Below are 1,487 nucleotides of genomic sequence, written 5' to 3' on the forward strand. Positions count from 1 at the left end.
TTTTAAACAGCAAGATCAGCTATTCAGCTCTTTTAAGATCATGACTATTGCTAACATAATAAAAAAAAAATAGCTTACAACGACGTACTCAAAATGGATACAGGCATAGGCGTGGAGAACTTATGAAGAATAAGTTTTATATTCTTACAAGTTTTGAAGCCTTACTCTAATCTAATAAGCAAAAATACAATATTAACTCAGTAGCTTGTAATTCAAGGGTAACTCTATTTCTAATTAAATTTCTATATGACCAAGGTCAAGAGTGACTTACTTTTGTTCAAGCTTGAATAAGATATGAGTGCCTAAGATAATAAGTAGTAAGATAGTATTATACCATATAGCCCTAATTTGTTTTAGCCCATATCCATAACCATTCTGAAATTCGATAACGCGGTGTTAGTAAGTCTGTCAGTTTAAAAAGAAATAAAAAACATTTTTCGGGGAAGTTCCAATTAAAGCAAATTTTATCCGCAGTTCATTTATTATAAGTATAAAAATATATAAAGTTTCTCATGAAGATTTAATTTGCTCAATTTTCTTGACTTGATTCCTGAAATTTTTCCTAAACTTAAAAATTTGTATTCTAAAACTGTAACCACATCTACTTTTGATTGCACGTCCCACTAGAAAATAAATCCCACAGACTGTACTGCATTTACTTTTTGTACTTGACTATGCTATTTACACGACTGCATCGTGAACCATGCTTTGATGTACCATTAACTATATTTTTTGATTTCATATCAGTATCACTGGCAACAGTAACAGTTGTTGATATATTAATAACTTGAATGGTATCAGATCCTTTCTTATTTAATGAAGATTCATCGTCAGTTCCGGATAGGTCGAGGTCTATTGCAGGTTTTTTAATTATTTCTGCATACAATCTATTTCTTTCATTTTCATCTTCTGACAACATATAAGCCCTTATATTAGCATTTAGCTGACTATCATATTTGTTACTGCGATCGAATTTCTCCAAAGTATGACGTATGCTGCGAGTGGTTTTTTCAATTTTCTTAACCTTAATTAGATAAGAAGGCAATTCAGCTTTGGTAAATTGTTTTAAGGTTTCACTTGTTTTATCAGATGATTTCCTTTTATCACCAGAACCCAAAATACCAGTAGCTGTAGCTGTAGCAGAAGCATCACGTACTAATTCTTTACAATTTTTCTTATTTGCAGCAGAGAATATCGAAGCAGCAAGTGGAACGTCAGTAGTATGGCGTATTGGGTCATCGTCAGCCATGTGTATAATATCCTCTTTGAATTCATTTTCAGATTTTGATGTTGGAAGTTTGCCTTGACGCCTCGCTATCATATTATTTATCTTCACTGTCCTTTCTTGAAATTCTTCTGAACTCATAAGGTCTCTCTCGAATTCCGACATATCATTTTGAATGGGATCATTTAAAAGTATCATTGTATCATTCAAAAAACGATCTAAATGCAGTGCTTTCCATTTTTCTGAATCTGTAGTATCGTCG

This window comes from Teleopsis dalmanni, chromosome 2 (genome assembly GCF_002237135.1).
Source record: "Teleopsis dalmanni isolate 2A chromosome 2, ASM223713v2, whole genome shotgun sequence".
Classification (NCBI taxonomy): domain Eukaryota; kingdom Metazoa; phylum Arthropoda; class Insecta; order Diptera; family Diopsidae; genus Teleopsis; species Teleopsis dalmanni.